A 22,686-nucleotide genomic window follows, 5' to 3' on the forward strand; every position below is an offset into this window, starting at 1 on the left:
CTCTTAGCCAAGTTATCCACCTCCCATTGTATAACATGGCTAAGAACTGCTCAGGGCAGGTGTTAGCTTTTGGAGATAATTGCACTTAGCGCGAATATCTCCAAAAGTTGGTAATAGGATATAGCGATGTTAGCAACTGTTTCCAGTCGCTAACATCTTGGCACGCCCACTTTGCATGTCATTAGTGATAAATTTCTCTGACATGCAAAGTGGGGACCAAGATGGTCGCTATCTCCTACTAGCTGTCGCTAACTGGTGTTAGCGACAGCTAGGTCATAGGGAGATAATTTTATCTCCGCTTTCTTGGCTTTTAAAGCGGAGATAAACCCCCTTGATAATATGCCCCTCTGTCTTTAAATCTCTCATGTTAGATGTGTCATCCTTAAGGGGACTTCCCTCAACTTTTTGCCTGCTTACCTCCTCTTTTTGCTGTATTTTTTTTTTTACTTAGGATTCTGAACACTTTACCACTGCTAACCAGCGCTAAAGTACATGTGCTTCTCCCCTAAAGATGGTGACAATAGTATATACCTGATTGGCATATTTAGTTAACTTATAATCCCCTTTGTAAAGTGGTGTACCATATACCCAGGCCCGTACTCTAAATGCTGTGAGTGGGCCTGCCCCACTGATTATGTCCCCCACACAAGTAGCCTTTCAAACCTGTCTCAGGGCTGCCATAGCATGCCATGTGTGACAGAAACCCCAGGTCTAACATATCAATTAAAATCTTTCGGTTTGGTTCCTAGGAACTCAGGAAATATATCATAAACAAGATATCTCTCTCCCCCAGTCAAAGTCACGGATGGTGTCTTTGGCTAAAAAAGGTAACTGATTTCAAAGGTCGGTATGTCGAAGCATTATTAATTATTGCTCATTTTTTTTTTATTAGGTGTTATTTTTTACCCAAAGTTATGTTTACTGCAAGACAATAAAGGGCTGTGAAGCTTGGTTAAGTATCATAGTGTCCTCCATGTAAGGCAAATGGGCCTATTCACAAAGGTAAATTGGCATGTGAGTAAATCAACATGTGTAAGTTTACTACTTTGAGTATTCACAATTTCCAAGTGTATATGTACTACAAAAGGGCCTATTCACAAGTGTAAATTTACACATGAATAAATCTACACATTTACATTTACTCTAACAATTTGCAGTAAACTATTGCTTTTGGCTATTCACCAATTCTAAGCATACATCTACTACAAAGTGCAGACTTACATGCCTCTACCACCTGAAGCAGGAAATGGAGCTATATTTAAGAGTGTACAGTTACTATAGCCAGACAATTGCCTGTAATAAATCACACACTGCACAAGGCCAACCACTGGTTTCTGCAAACACCCTCTTGTCAAAAGTAATTGAGGCAGGGACTTAAAATATAACCCTGTAACACAATAATGGCAAAATAAATTAATGTTAAAATAATTAAATATATCCATATTTATAATTATATATTATTGGGGGCCAACAACCCCTCCTGTTACCTCGAGTAAGTCCCAAAAAAGCAGGTTGGCTAAGAGGTCTTCAGAAGTCACGCCTCCTTTCTCCACCACTCTGCAGACGCATCTCCTGGCACACTACTGGTTGGGGGATGAAGTCTACTTTACTCCTTAGGGACCATGGGGGCTAAGAAGCCCCCCTGAAACCTCCTGTAAGTCCCACATAGCGGGATACCTGAGAGCTGGTCAGAGGTCCAGCCCCTTTCTCCACCACACTGCTAATGCAACTACTACTTAAAAAAACATAGAAATTCACAAAAAAAGGCAAAGGTTACAGGGATGGTATAGTTTGGAATTAACATTTAAAACATCTTAGAAATTCCCTGAAAAAACAAAGCTCACAGGGAGTTTATAGTTAAGCTCCAATTGTTTTTTTCAGTGAATTTCTAAGGTTTTTTAAATTCTAATTGCTTACTATAACGTCCCTGTAACCTTTGGTTTTTGCAGTGACTATATATATATCCGGAGTCAGGATTTACCCCCCACGAGTGCTGACTTTTATTTTTAGCAGCTTATATATATATATATATAATCGAAAGTGCCCTGAAGCATTAGGAGGTCACTCGACAGAGCCTCAGCATGCGGCTCCTTGATGCAGTCTGCCTTCCTGCTCCTAATTATTCCATATGCCAATGCGTTTCGAGGAAAAATCCCCTTCTTCTCGGGCTGCCAGCAATGAACACCTGAGCCTCGCACTCCTTTTACCTTGCAGCTTTAATGAATTACATCACCGCCCACAATGGGCGTATGCTCAGTGCAGGTTTTGATATATGCTGGGACATAAAGTCCTGAATGCACTGTTCAATATCTACATGGCTCCACTCGCCATCACAAGACCTGTGCGACTCCCTGGCCACCTTCTTTCACCGCAAGATCACCGACATCCACAACAGCTTCAACTCCGACACCCCCCACCCACGACCGAGTCCACCACCCCTGCGACCACCACCCGCACCAGTCGCCTGACCGCCTGGTCCAACGTCAGCAACGAAGACACCATCAAAACCATGAACTCCATCCACTCCGGATCCCCATCTGACCCCTGCCCTCACCACGTCTTCAACAAAGCCAGCACAACCATCGTGCCCCACCTCCGGAAAACAATCAACAGCTCCTTCGAGACAGGCACCTACCCGTAAATTCGGAAGCATGCCGAGATCAACGCCCTTCTGGAGAAACTCAAGGCAGACCCCAAGACCTCAAGAACTTTCCACCCATCTCCCTGCTCCCGTTTCCGGCAAAAGTAACAGAGAAGATCATCAACAAACAGCTAACCTGCTACCTTGAATACAACCGTATCCTGGACCCCTCCCAATCCGGCTTTCGCAGCAACCACAGCACCGAGACTGCCCTCATCGCCACAACTGACGACATCAGGACCCTGATGGACAAAGGAGAGACAGCCGCCCTCATCCTCCTGGACCTATCAGCAGCCTTTGACACAGTCTGCCATCGCACCCTATCAAAACGCCTCCAGGACGCCGGCATTCAAGAGAAGGCCCTGGCCTGGACCACATCCTTCCTCTCCGGAAGAACCCAGAGCATCCGCCTCCCACCCTTCCGCTCAAAAACCACTGAGATCATCTGCAGCGTTCCACAGGGATCCTCCCTCAGCCCAACACTGTTCAATATCTACATGGCTCCACTCACCCACGTCGCACGGCAACATAATCTCAACATCATCTACGCCGACGACACCCCAGCTGAACATTTCCCTCACCGAAGACCTCCACACCGCCAAAGCTAACCTCCACAGAGGAATGAGGGCCGTAGCCGACTGGATGAAGCACAGCAGACTAAAGCTGAACTCAGACAAGACGGAGGTCCTCATCCTCGGATCCGCCCCATCGGCCTGGGACGACTCCTGGTGGCCCACCTCACTAGGCACAGCCCGGAACCCACGGACCACGCACGCAACCTGGGGGTCATCCTCGACTCCACCCTCTCCATGACCAGGCAAGTCAACACCGTATCAGCATCCTGCTTCAGCACCCTCCGAATGCTCTGCAGAATCTTCAAATTGATCCCTATCAACACAAGAAAGACCGTCACCCAGTCCCTCGTCACCACCCGACTCGACTACCGGAACGCCCTCTACTCAGGAACTGCTAACAAGCTCCTGAAATGGCTACAACGAGTCCAGAACGCCTCAGCTCGACTGATTCTCAACGTCCCCCGTCGCAGCCACATCACACCCTACCTGAGAGGCCTGCACTGGCTCCCCGTCAACAAGAGGATCACCTTCAAACTCCTCCTCCACGCACACAAAGCACTCCACAACACCGGACCTACCTACCTCAACAGCCGACTCAGCTTCCACACCCCCCCCGAAGCCTCTGCTCAGCCAACCTCGCCCTCGCTACAGTCCCTCGCATCCGGAAAACCACAGCTGGGGGAAGATCCTTCTCCTACCTCACCGCCAGGACCTGGAACACCCTCCCAACCACCCTACGACAGATTCAGGACCCACTGCCCTTCAGAAGATTGCTCAAGACCTGGCTCTTCGATCAGTAGCAGCAGCCCCCCCCCCCCCCCAGCTCCTTGAGACCCTATCGGGTATGTAGCGCGCTCTAGAAATGTAATGATTGATTGAAAGACAAAGAGTGCTTTCAAAAGTACCAGTGAGCAGCATGTTGGAAATTCAAGCGAAATTCCACAAGGAACTGGCACGTTGGAGAGGTTTGGGGTTGATCTCCGAGGCAGAACTCCAACATTTGAGAGTGGAAAATCCTGTAATCCCCATACTTTATTAAATACCTAAAATTCATAAGGATAATGTAACACCGCCTTGGAGATCTATTATCTTGGCTATTCGCAGCATTTTTTAAACAACACCAAGGTTTTTTTAGATCATTTTTTACAGGATTTTGTCCAAAAGTTGCCCTCCCATATCCAAGACATTGGGGTCTTTTTGAAGAAACTGCATGAGATCATCTGGAAAGAAGGGGATCTACTAATTACCCTCGACATCTCCTCGCTCTATACGAGCATTGCCCACACTGATGGATTGAGGGCACTGAGGCATTTTGGGGGTAATAGGCCCCTGGAAATGTATCAACACTCAGAGATGCTAATGAGAATGGCAGAGCAATGCCTGGAGAACAACCTATTCCAATATGGCAATGACACGTTTAAACAACTTAGGGGAACAGCCATGGGTACCTGCTACGCACCCAGCTATGCAAACCTTCAAATGGGCTGGTGGGAGGAACAGGTACTCAGAACCACCTTCAGGACTAAGTGGGAGAATAACATCATGTCAGATTTATTGATGACCTGTTTATTATTTGGAGAGGGTCTCCTATTGATGCCAAAATGTTCATTGCGTACCTGAATGATAATTATCTTAACTTAAAATTCACTGACAATATCAACTCTTCCTCTGTACACATTTTAGATCTTGAGGTTTTTATTAATGATAGATGTCTGTACAGGCGTACTTTTAGAAAGCCCACTGCAGGAAACTCTGTTTCCACCTCCAAAAGCTAAAATTAAGCATTCCCTATGATAAGAGCAGCTCCGCATAAAAAGGAATTGTAGCGAGGCAAGTACACTAGCAGAAGCCCAGTCAGATCTAACTTTAAGATTCAAGGAACGGGGCATAGTCAGGCCGTCCTTGAACAAGCTTTGACCAAAGTGGACATTACGTCAAGATAGGACATACTATTTGGGGAAAGCTGGAAGCCAGAGAGAACACCAAGCAGCAAGGGCAAGACATTAGGATGATACCCGGATACAATGCCTACCATGCTAGGGTGAGAGCCTGCATGAGTAGGGATTGGTGCCTGGTTAGAGGGCACCCCATCCTAAACGATGCAGTTCCAAGGAAACCACTCATTGCCTATAGAAGGGCTAGATTGATGCGAAAACAGTTAGTCAACAACGGCCCAGAACTGATTGAAACAGGCAGTTGGCTTAAGGACAATCCAGGATTCAACAAATGTTTGAAGTGCAAAACTTGTAAGCATGGGGTCAACAGAAAGGAAGTACAGCTACCATTAATGACCAAACCCTGGAGGATTCCTAGGTTTTTGAATTGTAGGAGCGATAATGTGGTGTACGAGTTGCAATGCACGTGCCCCATGACATACGTGGGCAGTACCATCAATATGGCCCACGTTAGAATTCTGCAACATTTGAGAGCAGTCAGAAACATGGACCCAGCCTATCCAGTGGCTTGCTACAATAATGAAGTACACAAAGCTAGAATTGATGACTTATCACACTTCGTTATTGACTCAGTACCCAAAAGAAGAAGAGGAGGCAATAGGGAGGTTGAGCTGAGAAAACTAGAGCCTCGCTACATTTTAATGCTCGACTGCAAAAGCCTCAATGGCCTCAACTCCAAGGAAGGACTGCACATACACTTGGCTTAGCAGAGGGCACTGAGTTGTATGTTCTCTCAATGTTTCAGCCGGTAGGAAGATAGGTGGTACCAGCGGATAGAGGAATAATCATACAGTAATTCAGAACTGTGAATCTGTTTTATGCTTTTCATGATCTTTTGTATGATTTTTTAGATATGTAATGTTTTGACTAGACACAGAATGATTTAATTAAAGCCCAGGAGTGATTTTAAGACTTTCCCAAAGTTGAGGAGTTTTATGTTATTTATTGATATAACAGGGTGAGAGTGTTTACTAGATTGTGGTTCCCAACTGTAAAGAAAATATTCGATGGGAGGAGACAAGAATTAAGATTGCACTGAGGTAAATTTTGAAGTAGATGACAAAGCTTATGCTCTTGCACACACTTTATCTCCCATTGCAGCTACGATTTCAACTTGTGTGTTTGCACATAATTGCCTTATTTGCACATTGTAATGACAAACAATATACCTTAGAGTCAGACCAATGATAATTTGTACACAATCGTATGCAAATTTGCATGCTCGAGAACAGGCAGGTTCGGCAGCTACTACTTTAACTTGCACATTTGTACTTATTACGATATTTGCACAATATAATGAAAAATATTAGATCTTGGGGTGTAACAATTGCAAGTTTGCACATAACTATATGCAAAGGTAGACACCGGAGAACAGGCAGCTGTTGTCATCCCTATGCGTATTGTGCACACATAAAATATGTAAATGGGGATTGCGAGTGGCAGATCAGTAATATAGAGTCTGTAGGGTGCCTTACATGAATTTGTGACTCAACAGTTGCAATGTAGAATAAAGCACTTGCCATTCATATTGAGTCTCCCTATAAATTATACAACACATAGAACGTCAGTGAAAACTCAAAACCACAGAGACAAACATCTGTCACCAGCGCATAACCCATACAAACAGTGACTAGTTAAGTGATAGCGCACTCGCCTTATCACGTGCACATTGAGCTCGGAGAAACAAGGTGATACTAGTCACAACCAACAATGGGACAAACTCTAGACCGCGCTGATAGTTGGTGATTAGTGATTATCCAACCAACAACACCTAGATTGAATAAAGAAACTTTTGGAATAACATCATTGTATCTAACTATTGAAACACTCCGATTGGGCTTAGTTATGTGGTACAATGAAGTTCACTGAAGGAAAAAGGTAAAATAAGGAAAAACGACTGTAAGAAGTAAGAAATACATGATCCATAGTGGATGTGTAAATTATATTCACTTAATCACAGTGGTATTATGGCACAAGAGCATGTATTTTAAAGCTGCTATGTAATTAACGAATAAGTTAAACAAATTAATATGAATGAACTAGCAATGAACTTTCCTTGAGATGTATAGTCTTTTGTCTATGTCTTCCAGCATCACGGGGTGGTGGGTACACACTTAAATGCATTTTGGGCATTTGGCTCTTTGTGTGATCAAGGCAGGAGATTATATATATATATATATATATATATATATATATATATATATATATATATATATATATATATATATATATATATATATGATCTCCTGCCTTGATCACACAAAGAGCCATATATATATATATATATATATATTACCTACTGGCGGTCGCCAGTAGGTATATATAGTTAGGATTTTTTCTCTATGGGATTTTTGAAAATTCTATGTCTAATAACTTTGGCGTTTGTGGACGGAATTGGCTGAAATTTTCAGGAAAATGGAACATTTTGTTTCTGAGCAGCCCCTGACAATTTGGGGGGGTTTCATCAAGGGGGGGCCGAGAAAAAAGGGGGGTCCCAAAACGCATTTTTCCCATGTTAATTTCCATAGGGCGGTTGGCCTCACTTTTAGCTCGAACGGCTGAATGGATTTGCACGAAACTTGGCAAAATTGTAGGGACTGTTAGCCTGATGTGCCTTTGCTAGGTCTCAATATATGTGCTCCAGTGGATTTTGAGTAATTTAGGTTCAAAAAAATATATATATCTGGGCGGAGCCTAACCACACATCTGATCTGATTGGCTGTCAGCACTTCATCCAAGAAGTGTTGGCAGCCATCTTGGGACCAATATACATGATAGCACCTCATTAAAAAGCATTGTAGTTAATAGAGGGTTTTAGGACTTTAGTTACATTATAAATCATTTGTTGATGGTACCATACTCGTTTTAGGAATTGTGGTGGGTTCTAAGGTGATTTTACCATGTGAAAAAACCTTCTGCTGTGATATCATGAATATTGTTTGAAAGAAAACTAATATCTCATGATTTTCCCACAGTGGTTTGGAAGGGGATCTATAAGCTAAACTGAAAGCATATTTTCTGTAAATTCACATTATCTTTCTCAGTCATGTGAAAATGAAGTCTGACATTCTCAGTAAAACATGTACATCCAACAAGGACAGAGACTGTCAGTTGATTCCTTTGTGTTCTACTGCAGCCTCCTAGAGTGTTCTAAAGAACAACTAGAGCGCTAACAGTCCTACTTATTACAAAGGTATGGCACACCTGAAGCCATCTTGATTGGAATAAAGTGGTAACTCTTAAAACATTTAATTTAAAAAGAAACAACATGAGGGGGTATATTTTGCCATAGAAAGTATGATTAGTGCTGCAGAATGAAAAATTAGGGTACATTTTGAGTGACTTCTCAAATCCTTTTCTATTTCATTAAAACATACTGACATGCAGTCTCCCAAAATGGCCACCAGAGACAAAAGAGCCCAAATGTAGCCCAAATATCACCCAGATGTAGCCCAAGTATAGCCCAATGACAGAATGTCCCAGAGTGTTCTAAAGAACAACTAGAGCGCTAACAGTCCTACTTATTACAAAGGTATGGCACACCTGAAGCCATCTTGATTGGAATAAAGTGGTAACTCTTAAAACATTTAATTTAAAAAGAAACAACATGAGGGGGTATATTTTGCCATAGAAAGTATGATTAGTGCTGCAGAATGAAAAATTAGGGCACATTTTGAGTGACTTCTCAAATCCTTTTCTATTTCATTAAAACATTCTGACATGCAGTCTCCCAAAATGGCCACCAGAGACAAAAGAGCCCAAATGTAGCCCAAATATCACCCAGATGTAGCCCAAGTATAGCCCAATGACAGAATGTCCCAGAGTGTTCTAAAGAACAACTAGAGCGCTAACAGTCCTACTTATTACAAAGGTATAGCACACCTGGAGCCATCGTGATGGGAATAAAGTGGTAACTCTTAAGACATTTAATTTAAAAAGGAACAAAATGAGGGGGTATATTATGCAATAGAAGGTATTATTAGTGCTGCAGAAAGAAAAATTAGGGCACATTTTGAGTGACTTTTCAAATCCTCTTCTATTTCATTAAAAAATTCTGACATGCAGTCTCCCAAAATGGCCACCAGAGACAAAAGAGCCCAAATGTAGCCCAAATATCACCCAGATGTAGCCCAAGTATAGCCCAATGACAGAATGTCCCAGAGTGTTCTAAAGAACAACTAGAGCGCTAACAGTCCTACTTATTACAAAGGTATGGCACACCTGAAGCCATCTTGATTGGAATAAAGTGGTAACTCTTAAAACATTTAATTTAAAAAGGAACAAAATGAGGGGGTATATTTTGCCATATGAATTATGATTAGTGCTGCAGAAAGAAAAATTAGGGCACATTTTGAGTGACTTCTCAAACCCTCTTCAATTTCATTAAAAAATTCTGACATAGTCTCGCAAGATGGCCACCAGAGACAAAAGAGCCTAAATGTAGCCCAAATATCACCCAGATGTACCCCAAGTATAGCCCAATGACAGAATGTCCCAGAGTGTTCTAAAGAACAACTAGAGCGCTAACAGTCTTACTTATGACAAAAGTATGGCACACCAGAAGCCATCTTGATTGGAATGAAGTGGTAAGTCTGAAAACACTCAATTTAAAAAGGAACAACATGAGGGGGTTAATTTTGCCATAGAAAGTATGATTAGTGCTTCAGAAAGAAAAATTAGGGATCATTTTGAGTGACTTCTCAAATCCTCTTCTATTTCATTAAAAAAATTCTGACATGCAGACTGAAACATGCACTTTGAATACCAGCAGCAGACGTCCCTGGTGAGCAGTAGCTTTACTACAGTGATCTAATGTGCAACTAGAGTGCTAACATTCAGAATTTATGGCAAATGTGTGACACATCTGAATGCCTTCTTGATGGAACCAAAGTAAACAAGCATTGAAAATGCAATAGATCTCGCCCTCGTTTAAGTTAAAGCCATTCTGTTTGTAATGAGGTGGCTTTTTAGCTTTGCTTTTATTAGTGTTTTTTCAACTTTCATGTAAATAACGCACCATTTTCACCAAATCGACTTTGCCCAAGCACACCCTTCCCTTCGGCCAACAAATCCCAAAAATTCGGCACACCTGCCGATCCACTCTCCCTACAGCTCACCCAAGCCCCGTCCCTCTAGCGCAACTGGAACACCCCAAATTCACCTTCTCCATGCGCACCAAAAACTCCCATTGAATAACATGACAATTCGCTACTCCGCACAAAAATTGCTCTTTAAAGCACTACCACTGCTCCGATCCGCTTCACACTTGGCTGGACACTAGTTCCAGCGATTCCCTAACATCTCACCAAAAATCAGCCCAATCCATCCACTGGAAAGGGGAAGAATTTCAACCCGAATACGCGCCCCCGCAAACACAAAAAAAGCCATAAAACGGCCAAATCTCGACCAAAAACCGCCACAATCCCTCAAAACCTTGCCAACACCAATACGCACGAAACTGAACCGGCCCCTCAGCCCTAGGCTCCGGGAACCCTACTTAATTGACCCAAAAGCCCTAAAAAAGCAACATAATACACACGAAAACGCCCTAACAACCCTAAAATGCATATAAGTATATGTATGCATGCATTTATGTTTGTATTTATATAGATATACAGATGATATATGTTTATATATGTATGTATATATATATATTCACTGAAAAAACCATAGGCTATAGACCATATATAGTTAGGAATTAGCATTTACAAAACCTTGAAAATTCACTGAAAAAACCATAGGTTATAGACCATATATAGTTAGGAATTAGCATTTACAAAACCTTGAAAATTCACTGAAAAAACCATAGGTTATAGACCATATATAGTTAGGAATTCGCATTTACAAAACCTTATTTTACTCACACAAAACCATTGAAATTCCATATATAGTTAGTTGCACTAACTATATATCGCGCACCCGCAATCCACTGCTGATGATGTCACATATTACATCATTCATGACATGGTCAGTGACATCACTGATGACATCACTGATGACATCTCAAATGACATCACTGATGACATCACTGATGACAACATCCAGTGACTGTATGTTTCTGTAAAGTTAAAATATGTCTTACATATTGAAGAATGAGTGGATGTATAAGTGTCTGGATGAAGGATTTAGTAGGTGCATGACTGACTGTATGAGTGAGTGATTAAATGTGTCTCACTGAGTGCATGGGTTAGTGACTAAACTGTCTTAATTTGTGCATCATTATGTCTGTTGTTCTGTAAACTGTTGCATGTGTTGATAAGTAGCTATATGAGTAACTATATGGGTTATTGATTGGTTGCCCAAGTATTTGTATGGGAGACTGAGTGTGTGTGTGGGTGGCTGGGAGGTGTATGACTCTGTGCATAGATGTGTGAGCAGTTGATTCACTAGATGTATGGTTTCAAAAGTGCATGTGGAAACAGCTGTATGGGCGGTTGACTGTGTGCATGAGTGTATTGGTGAGTGAATGGATATCTCAGTGCTACATGTCAAAGTAAGTACATATGTAAAACACAGTACATGTGAGAGTTGACATATATAAATAACTGTGCATAAGAGCCAGTGAATGTGTGAGTGGCTGTATGGATCATTGTGAACTTGTATCAGGGATTGTATAAGAGAGTTAATATGTGTTAGTATATGTTTGAATAAGTAAAGTTTGTATAACTGTATAGTTGAGGAAATGGAGGTGTGATTGATTCTTTGATTGACTGACTAGGTGTGTGAGTAACTCCATGGATGAGTGACAGTCTGTGAGTGTCTGTTTACACTGATTGTATCTAAGGTTATATTAGAGTCTGAAGAGGTTCATCGTATTATCACATGAATGATATCATCAGTGATGTGATCAGTAATGTCAAATGAGATGTCATCAGTGATGTCATCAGTGATGTCATTTGAGATGTCATCAGTGATGTCATTTGAGATGTCATCAGTGATGTCATCAGTGATGTCACTGACCATGTCATGAATGATGTAATATGTGACATCATCAGCAGTGGATTGCGGGTGCGCGATATATAGTTAGTGCAACTAACTATATATGGAATTTCAATGGTTTTGTGTGAGTAAAATAAGGTTTTGTAAATGCGAATTCCTAACTATATATGGTCTATAACCTATGGTTTTTTCAGTGAATATATATATATATATGATCTCCTGCCTTGATCACACAAAGAGCCAAATGCCCAAAATGCATTTAAGTGTGTACCCACCACCCCGTGATGCTGGAAGACATAGACAAAAGACTATACATCTCAAGGAAAGTTCATTGCTAGTTCATTCATATTAATTTGTTTAACTTATTCGTTAATTACATAGCAGCTTTAAAATACATGCTCTATATATATATATAAACAAAAACCAGCGCGTTTCTTTCAGGCACCGGAATACAACGCAGCGACCATGGTATCTTGCTCTAAATAGATTTATTGGCATATTCGGAGGGCTGTGACGTGTTTTGGCATGATCTATACATGACATATATATATATATATATATACTAGCTGTACCCGGCCCACGCGTTGCTGTGGCTCAGTCTGATTGAATAGAAGAGAAAGAAAAGAGTAAGCGCATGTTTCTAATATGTTTAATTTCACAATGCTTTTGGGTATTCAATATGTTTTTGTCCATCCTAATATATGTAGACTATTGTCTATATGTGTCCCTTGTATTTGTTGCGCAGCAACCAAATCAAAAGGGTCTATTCGGGTTGCAAAATGAACCAACTCCTCCCCCCTCCCTCCATCCACTTCCAGGTCTGCCATCCAGACACCAACTGTCCATCCTAATATATGTAAACTATTGTTTATATGAGTCCCTTGTATTTGTTGCGCAGCAACCAAATTGATAGGGTCTGTTCAGCTTATTGATTAAAATCACACGCGTATTTGAATCCAACATTGTGTGTATATATAATCAGGCGCTAATGTTGCAAAGTGAACCAACTCCTTCCCCCTCCCTCCACCCACTTCCCGGTCTGCCATCCTGACACCAACTGTCCATCCTAATATATGTAGACTATTGTCTCTATGCGTCCTTTCTTAATGTTGCCAAGTGAACCAACTCCTTCCCCTCCCTCCACCCACTTCCCAGTCTGACACGCTAATGTTGCAAAGTGAACCAACTCCTCCTTCCTCCCTCCACCCACTTCCGGGTCTGCCATCCTCACACCAACTGTCCATCCTAATCTATTTAGACTACTGTCTCTATTCGTCCTTTCTTAATATTGCAAAGTGAACCAACTCCTCCCCTCTCCCTCCACCCACTTCCCGGTCTGCCATCCTGACACCAACTGTCCGTCCTAATAAATATAGACTATTGTCTCTATGCTTCCCTTGCATTTGTTGCGCAGCAACCAAATCAATAGGGTATGTGTGGGTTTCAAAGTGAAACAACTCCTCCCCCCTCCCTCTGTGGTGGTGGGTAAATGGCTGCCAGAAATACAAAATGGATTCCATCCAACAGACAAGATAGTCTCTAAATACAAAATGGCTTCTGCTAACGCTGACCCCGTCATTATTAAATTACAACACCTCCACCCACTTCCCGGTCTGCCATCCTGACACCAACTGTCCATCCTAATATATGTAGACTTTTGTCTATATGCATCCCTTGTATTTGTTGCACAGCAACCAAATTGATAGGGTCTCTTCGGCCTTTCGATTAAAAACACGCGCGTATTGGACACGCACGTATTCGAAACCAAGGTTGTGTAAATATAAACACGCGCTAATGTTGCAAAGTGAACCAATTCCTCCCCCCTCTCTCCACCCACTTCCCGGTCTGCCATCCTGACACCAACTGTCCATCCTAATGTATGTAGACTATTGTCTCTATGCGTCCTTTATTAATGTTGCCAAGTGAACCAACTCCTCCCCCCTCCCTCCACCCACTTCCCGGTCTGCAATCCTGACACCAACTGTCCATCCTAATATATGTAGACTATTGTCTTTATGCGTGTATTGTAGTTGTTGAGCAGCAACCCAATCAATGGGGTTTGTTTGCCCTTTAGATGAAAAAAAGCGCGTATTTTGCAGGCGCGTATTCAAATCCAACGTTGTGTATATAAAAACACGCGCGTATTCGAATGCAATGTTGTGTCAAAATTTCAAAGCAATCAGTGAAGAGCTTTTGGAGATTTGAGATTTTGAACAAACGAACAGTTACATTTTTATTTATACAGATAGATGTCCTGTGTTGTATGTTGCTGAATTCATAGAGATAATAATATACAATTGAGTACTTGGACAGCTACCTTCATGGGACACAGGCTGAGAGTGTTGCTGATCTTCATTTTGAATGAAGACATTGGGGTGAGACGACTGCAAGTAGGTAGTTATAGTTAGGGCCTTGTTTCTATTGAAAAAGCATTTTTTCGGGGGGTGTGGCTACGTGCCGACCGAGATGGCGGCGTAGTGCAAGAGCTCTGACACCGGAGCGGCTCTTATTGCATTAATCCGTCTGCTCATCCGGCTTTAGTGCACCTTCTGAAGCTGGGCTGGAGTGTAGAGGCTGAGGGGCATTGTCCGATTCTATCCCGGACTAAATCGAGTGAGGCCAGCCGAAGGAAGGCCGTGGAGACGAGGTGGGCCCTGCCGCGTACCTAGACACCGTCCTACCGCTGAGCTGCGGTCCGACCAGAAGTGCCCTGTGGACGGGGAACTTCACCGGAAGGTGCCGCTGATCGACAGTGGATCGCATCGGTGGTCGGCCTGCATAGGAGTGGAGGACAACTGAACACCCAGCAGCGCTGCCACCCGCGAGAAGGCGGAATACGGAGCCCCAGCGGCGGTACGCCTGCTAAGCTCGGCGCGCTCAGGGACCCGGGAGGGCTTGCAGTCCGCTGTACTGTCAGGGCTTGGAGGGGGCACCTGCTCCCACCTCTCCCTGGAAGACGAGCAAATTTACCCGACTGGGGCAGAGGTGCAGGTGCTGTGCCAAAAGAGACCTGGGCATCGTTTGCCGAGACCGACGCTGCCGCACTTGTTCCTGTGCTGAAGGCAGGGCCGGCCCAAGGCATGTGCAAACTGTGCACCTGCACAGGGCCGCCAAACCCCAGGGGCCGCCACGACGAGGATCAGATCGGAAAGATCACTGGCGGCCCCCTGGTAGGATTTGGCGGCCTCCGGGCAATGCGTGAGCGTTGTTGTTTTCACTGACTCAGTTTCATTTGCCGGCCCCAGCCAGCCAGCACTTTTCACACTCAACTGCTCGGGACACAGGCTGTGTTCTCTGCTTTCGTGGATAAACTGCAGCTGTTCTGGAAACAGCAGAGGAAGCCCCGCCAATACCTCTGCTCCAGCTGTCAGCCTGAGAGGACAAGGAACTGCCACCTGTTCCATTCTCTTCCGGCCTCCTCCACCCCCGTGGCTGCCGTCCCCAGCCGAACCATCTCGACGTAGAGAATCCCTCCTGCTGATGCCCCCTCCCCCACCCTTTCTCTCTCTATCCTGGTGTACCTCGACTTCTCCATACCTCATAGCGCCTCTGGTACATTTTACAAGCGTCACTGAAACCCATAGCTCATGCACAACATGACTCAAAAGCGCCAAACGCAGACTATTATTTTAAGTGCAGCCATCAGCACAGAGACAAACACTTCTCAGATGTACTTTCATAAAATATCGATCCCTCTCACAGCCTCATAGAAAGATCTATTTAAATCGAGGTATACAGTTTACAAGAAGCAGTCACAAAAGAACGAAAGAGAAGATTCATAAAAACGGCACTCAGACCTATCCTGCGTTATATTTCAGTGCGGAGAGTGAGACCAAGATACCGTACGTGCACCTCCCGCCCGTCGTGCAGTGTCAGCACTGAGATCCTCATCCACACACGCCCCGCCCCCCATGAACCTCAGTTCTATCCTCCAGTACCCAAATGTTCAAAATACTGAAAGCAATATATATCCCGGTACTCCGATCCGCACACTGCCCTCCCGTGCACCCCAGTCCTATCTTCAGCACCCACTTAGTTGTGCTCGCAATACAGGTGGGGGGGGTGCAGGAGGGGGGTTGCACGGGGTGGGGGAGTTTAAAAATAAAATACAAACCTACCTGACTGGTCCAGGGTCCCACGTTGACGCCTCTAAGTTCTGGAACAGTGACATGAATAACCCAGTCCTGCGCGGTGTCTGGAGACTCAGCCAATCCAGACACTGCATTAGCAGCGCCAGGATACTCTCTGCCCATAGAAGACCGGAGGTTGTTGCATGAAGCAACCCTCGGTCTCCTAAGGGAAGGCTAGTAGTGCGCATGTTCGGGCTGATCGTAACAATGATCAGCCCACAACGTAACATGTGCACTATTTGCTGCTGCACTTTGCTGCCCTGACCTGCAGGCTGTCACTCAGTCAAACACCAGCCCCACCCGAGTCCTACACCCTTAGCATCCGATTGCCTCGGGCGTGCAGTGTCAGTGAGCCGCAGCCGTGACTCCGGACGCGAGTTAATGTATTTTTCATTATTGATGAATGTTAGGTGACTGTATTTTCCGGAAGATGGGACAAGGTTAGTGGGGCAATGCCCCGGCGCCCCAATGGACGCACCGCCACTGGCCGACTCACGGAAGGAGTAGGCGAGGTTGCAGACATTCTTTAGTGAGATAGGTCTCAGGTTACCACCTTGTAATATACCTGCTTAATGAATTATGAACCATCTTTAAGGAATTGCATAGATGGTAACTGCAAGGTATAAGTTTAGAAACAGTGCTTTTTGCTCAGTATTTCATTATTCAAATGTTTCCCAAAAGTGTTCCTTAATAAAGATGCATTAGTAGTAATTGCTTTTATACACTGTTATTAGTTTAATTACTTGTGTAGATAATTCATCTAGCATTCAGACAGTGGATGTGAAGCTCTTACATTCAGGGAGTGGAAAATTCAAAACCTGGCTGCCTTCAGTCATCTTTTAAGGACTTGCGTAACCTGCACACATGTCACTTTTTCCTCCTGTAATGCACCGTGTGCAACTTCATGTATTTTGTTTGTTCACATTTGTCACTTTTGCCAATTGTAACTTAACGTTTGCTTTTGTAATTTGTTCACTTGTAATTTTCTCCTCATGTTTCACTACTGTTCCTAGCAGCGCGCGTGCCATCATTTTCGCTTTTTTTTTCCAAACAGGAAGGCTTTTTTTCAAGGGCCAACAACAATTAAAAGAATGATTTGAGCGGAAAGCTAGGGCTTATGGCAAGTGTAACAATGGGTGTGAATTATATGAGTGCACAAACCATAGATTGCTTAAAAACAACAAGAAAATGGCCCCTTGTTAGAACACTGCTGCTGGCATAGTTCCTTCGCCAAAACACATAACGTTTCAGAGCCAACTGGATTAGGTCTTTTTGGGGGGGGGGGAGGCAGAGCAGATTTTTTGTAAGGACGAAAGGCTTCCTATCTTGGATCTCACTGGACGTGCTCCTTGTTGTTTTTGAAGCCCGCTGGGGTATTGGTACGGTGCCCTCTCACCAGTCTAAGGGAGACAGGCAACTAGCTGGTGGCAGCTATGATTAGTGAGTGGAACAGGGGGGCTTACTTACAAGCCCCTTGCGTGACCAGTGCGTCACTTTTAATATGGGGAAAAAGTGGCGCACCAGCCGCGCAAGGGGCTTGTAAATAAAATATCCTTGGTCCATGCGGTAAGTCGTGAGGGGGTGACACCATGAGTTACCCGCACCGGGTGACACCAACCCTAGTGACGCCATTGTATATAGGCATAGAAATCATGAGTGACAACGGAGTCACTGCCCCTGCTATCGTTGTTGTGGAAGAGTTCGAGAGGAGTAAGCTAAAGAAATACAAGAAAGATGAGCTGAAACACTTTTGCAACCAGTTTGAAGTTCCTACCACCGGCCTCTCGAGAAAAGATGATTTTTATAAAGCATTGCAGGCCTGGTGGGAGTCCAGAAATCCCTCTGATGTGGTGGTGGTACCCACAGAGGAAGGGGATGAGGAGGTGCCAGTGAATGGACCTGTGCCCTCTCCCGGAAGCAGTGTTTCCTCCAAAGGTCTTTCCCCTGAAGAAAGAGAAGAAAGGGCGAAAGAGCGAGCTTACAACATGGAGATGGCAAGGCTAAAAATAAATGGGCAGTTGGAGTTAGAAAATGCAAGAGGTAGAAGGGAAGCTGATTTAGAGATCAAAAAGTTGGAGTTTGAACGAGAGAAGTTAGCTTTGGAGCGTGAAGCCAGGTTGAGGGAACTGGATATCCAAGCTAAAAAGTTAGAGTTGAATCCCTCTGGTGGCAGCATTCCATCCGAGCCTGCAGAAAGTAAGTTTTACTTCCCGAAAGATGTGATCAAAGATTACAATAAGAATGAAGATATTGGTCAATGGTTTAAAGCATATGAGTTAGCATTGTTGGCCCACCAGGTCCCTGAGAAGAATTGGGGAGCGGGGTTGTGGGGTCGCTTTGTGAATGAGGGAAGAGATACCCTGTTAGACATGCCTGTTGCGGATAGGATGTCGTATGCTCATATGAAAGATGCTTTAATGTTGCGATATGGTTTAACCCCCGAGCAGTACAGACAAGCTTTTAGAGAATGTAAGAAGTTGCCTGGTACGACGTGGGTTGAATATGTGTCTTATTTTTGCAGAGCCATGGATGGTTGTTGGACCCTGGGTTCGAAAATAGTACTTTTAGAAAGTGTCTATTTTCTTGTCTAATCATATCTGGTTTCTGCTGGTCTTGCGTGTGTGTGACAGGAGCTGGGTGGCTCCCCAGGTCTGGATGAGTCAGTGTGGGATGAGTGGGACATTTGCGTTGAGAGTAGGGGGAGAGTAGTTGTTGATAGCCTGCCTTGCCTGATACAATGCTGGCTCCACCTCCTGCCAAGCGACTGATGGCTCTGTGCCTGCCATGGACGATCCTAGCCCCACCTCCTGCCAGGAGGGCGATAGCTCTGCTCCTGCCAGTATCAATGCTGGCTCCACCTCCTGCTGGGCGTCTGAGGACCCAGCCCTGCTCAGTGAATACGCCAGGTGCTACTGCCTAGCTCCACCCACCACAGACCCAGGATGTTGGGACATCCCCGGCATAGACAAAGGGATCAAAGCCGAAAAGGGGTATAAGAGAAGGACCCCTGAACCAAGAATTTAGATCACTTCTGACAAGGAACCCTGTAACCAAGGACAAGAAGCCTGCTGATCTAAAGGACTGCCTACCCCTTCTGCCAGTGTGCTGTTGTTGGGGGAATCCTGCAGTGCTTCTTTATTTTTGCCAAGGAACCAGGAGAGAGGAACTGTGTGTGTACTCTCACGCTTGCTAAGAAAATCTCCAAGGACTGGAAGAGTGCCAGTCTCCTGCTGAAGTCACAGGGCTAAAGGACTTCATCTGCTAAAAGTGCTATTTGCTGGAAGTGTGAATCCAGCACCTCTGAAAGAACCAGCAATCACGACGATCGGACGCTGGGCCCGACCGACGCCAGCAGCAACGCCAGTGAGTGGGAGTACGGCTCTAACTCCAGAGGACCTCGTGTCTGCCCCGCTGCTGATCGCATCCACCGTGTGCCCTTCGACGCCGTGAGCGCTGCTCACTCTGTGCAACTGCATCATCAACAACGCCTGCTGAGGCCTGATCGACACCGACGACGCGACGCCGGATTGCTCGACGCCGCTGATCATCGTGTGCTTCATTTTCCTAAGGTACTGTGTTGTTGGGGGTCCGTGTGACTCCAGGCCCGACGTAGCGCTCCTCGCGGTCGACGCCGAACCTGTGGATTATCTTTGCCCCGGCGTTGTGTAGCTCCCGTGTGAGTTACCCTGTTGCTAAGAACTGTGTTTCCAAGAAGAAGATTTGCTTGATACTAAAAGACTGTTTCGTGCTACAGAAGAAACTACCTGTGAACCATCCTTTTCCTTCCCAAACGTATTTATTCCGATTGTGTACAGTTTTGCCGTTATTTTGGTCTTGTGCTAAGCCTTATATAAAAATACTTATTTTTATAATACTACTGTGTCGCGTCCATTTGTAGTGTATTCACTGTATTACTGTATGTGGTCATAATTGCTTAACACACAGCCTCTGAGATAAGCCTGTTCTGCTCTGCCAAGCTACCAAGGGGGTGAGCAGGGGTTATCGAAGGGTGTGATCCCCTTGCCCTGACTAGAAAAGGAGACTCGGTATTGTAGCACTGCGCTGCCTGCATTTGACTGTGCCTATATTCTGTATCGGATCATAATTGTTTTAACTTTGTAGTGCTTGCGTGATTGTTTTTACCTATGTAGTGCTTGCACCATTTCTGTTCAGATTTTGTATCAGTAGCGCGATATCCCTCGGCGCCTTGCTCTACTCCCCCCCCCTCCATTTTGTCCCTGTTGTTGTTGTGCCTCCGTGGGCGCTGACCTGAGCCCGCCCCGCCTCCCAGCTGAGACGCCCTCCCACTGATTAGGTACAGCGCTCCCAATCCCAGAAACGCTGTGATCTCTCTTCGCTCCTGCCCTGAGTGGTCGCTCCCTTGTCTCCCCACCGAGACTCGGTATTGTAGCACTGCGCTGCCTGCATTTGACTGTGCCTATATTCTGTATCGGATCATAATTGTTTTAACTTTGTAGTGCTTGCGTAATTGTTTTAACTTTGTAGTGCTTGCGTGATTGTTTTTACCTTTGTAGTGCTTGCACCATTTCTGTTCAGATTTTGTATCACTAGCGCGATATCCCTCGGCGCCTTGCTCTACTCCCCCCCCCTCCATTTTGTCCCTGTTGTTGTTGTGCCTCCGTGTGCGCTGACCTGAGCCCGCCCCGCCTCCCAGCTGAGACGCCCTCGCCCCTCCCCCTTCCCACCATCCATATATGACTGCAGCCCAAGCGCGCAGCGTTTACGCGCAGCGACCGCGCCCAACCTGCGCCGAAGGTGCGCCAAAGGTAAGCCCGTCTACGCCCGTCCGCGCCTGGACCGCGCCCAGCGCCAGACCCCCTGGCCCCCGTCCCTCCCAGCCCTCCTGCATTACCTACGATGCCGCAACCCTCCTAGCCCTTAACTCCGGTCGCTCCCCAAACTGCGTCCAAGCAGCTCCTGGACACACCCATGGACCTTTCTCCTGCTACTCCTGCAAATTCAGCGGCACCGACAACTACTCCGCTACGACCACCCCACAGACTCTCGACCCCAACCACCTACAATGCATCCTTCTCAACACCCGCTCGGTCCACAGACACGCCATTGACCTATGGAATCTACTAGACACCATCTCTCCAGACGTCGCCTTCCTAACAGAAACATGGATGAACGCTTCCTCCGCCCCAGACATCACCATTGCCATCCCTGAAGACTATAAGATCACACGCAAGGACCGCTTCGGCCACACAGGAGGAGGAATCGCTATCGTCCATAAGAAATCAATCCGCATCTCTACCAGCTCTGACGCCAACCTCGCCAACTCCGAACACCTTCACTTCCAAATCCACATCGACCCCAAGACCACACTCAGAGGCACCCTCCTCTACAGACCACCAGGTCCCCGCGCAAAATTCAGTGAAGACATCACGGACTTCATCACTCCACACGCGCTCCCCTCCGAGGAGTACATCCTTCTGGGAGACCTCAACTTCCACCTTGAAAAGAACAACGACCGCAACACCACCACCCTCCTGGACAACCTCGCCAACCTCAGACTTAAACAACTAGTCACTTCCCCCACCCACATCGCAGGTCACACACTCGACCCCATCTTCACCTCCAGCAATCATGTCTCCTTCAGCCACACTACGGATCTCCTCTGGACTGACCACAGCTGCGTTCACTTCACCTACAACAAGCCAAAACCTACCAACCACCTCCAACAAACTCTGCAAAGAAACTGGAACAAAATCACCACCGACCAGATCTCCGCATCGCTCCTTCTCAACACCCCAGCCCAGTCTTCTAACCCAAACCAAGCCGCCACCAACCTCACCCTATGGTTATCCAACACCGCCGACATCTTAGCACCACTGAAAAAACGTCAAAGCAAACCTGGCAACAAGAAGGCCTCATGGTTCAACGATGATCTTAAGAAGTCCAAGAAACTCTGCCGCTCCCTTGAAAAGGCCTGGAAAAAAGGCCCAACCACTAGCACCAAGGACGCCTTCAAAAACGCCACCCGCACTCACCACCAACTAATCCGAAAGGCCAAGAAAGCAGCATTCAAGGATCGACTTGACAACAACGCCCACAACAGCAAGGAACTTTTCAACATCGTCAAGGAATTTTCCAATCCCTCGGCCAACTCCAACGACATCACCCCCTCTCAAGCCCTCTGCGACTCCCTAGCCTCATTCTTCCACAACAAGATTGCAGACATCCACAACAGCTTCGACGACCAACCCGGAGACCAACCCACCCAACCATTTGCTGAACATTCTCCCCCCGTGAACACCCTCAACGACTGGAACCCAATCTCCACTGAGGACACAATCCGCCTGATGAATTCCATCCACTCAGGATCCCCCACAGACCCATGTCCTCACCACATCTTCAACAAAGCAGACTCCGTCATAGCACCGCACCTCCGAGACGTCATCAACTGCTCCTTCAACTCCGCC

At 45.5% G+C, this 22,686-nt stretch overlaps 1 protein-coding gene across 1 annotated transcript in view; it reads left to right on the forward strand.

Annotated features, from left to right (window-relative positions):
• Positions 1–22,686, forward strand: part of LOC147684527 (extracellular calcium-sensing receptor-like) — a 70,648-nt gene that overhangs the window by 18,029 nt on the left and 29,933 nt on the right. The gene's annotated exons all lie outside the window — the stretch shown is intronic.

The sequence above is a fragment of the Lissotriton vulgaris genome, chromosome 10 (assembly GCF_964263255.1).
Source record: "Lissotriton vulgaris chromosome 10, aLisVul1.2, whole genome shotgun sequence".
Taxonomy (NCBI): Eukaryota; Metazoa; Chordata; class Amphibia; order Caudata; family Salamandridae; genus Lissotriton; species Lissotriton vulgaris.